The sequence below is a fragment of the Carya illinoinensis genome, chromosome 12, assembly GCF_018687715.1.
Source record: "Carya illinoinensis cultivar Pawnee chromosome 12, C.illinoinensisPawnee_v1, whole genome shotgun sequence".
Classification (NCBI taxonomy): Eukaryota; Viridiplantae; Streptophyta; class Magnoliopsida; order Fagales; family Juglandaceae; genus Carya; species Carya illinoinensis.
Window position 1 is genome coordinate 4,420,001 of NC_056763.1, and position 263 is coordinate 4,420,263.

Consider the following 263-nt stretch of genomic DNA (forward strand, 5'->3'; position numbering starts at 1 on the left):
TAGAATGAAGAAAAATTAGCTCATGCTAGAAATTGAATTCGACATAAACGAATTCACCATAATTGTTCTGAGAAGATTGGAAGAAAATAAACACTGAAAAATCCTCCTTGCAGCCGCAACTCGTCTTCAAAAGCTCAAGGGAACGATTCAACTCTTTTCTCCCGTCCGTTCTCATGTATGATTCCAACGTACGTGCAATAATTGGAATTCCCTCTCTAAAACAGATGATTTGAATCCCTCTAGCTATGTTTTTCTCTCCCAAA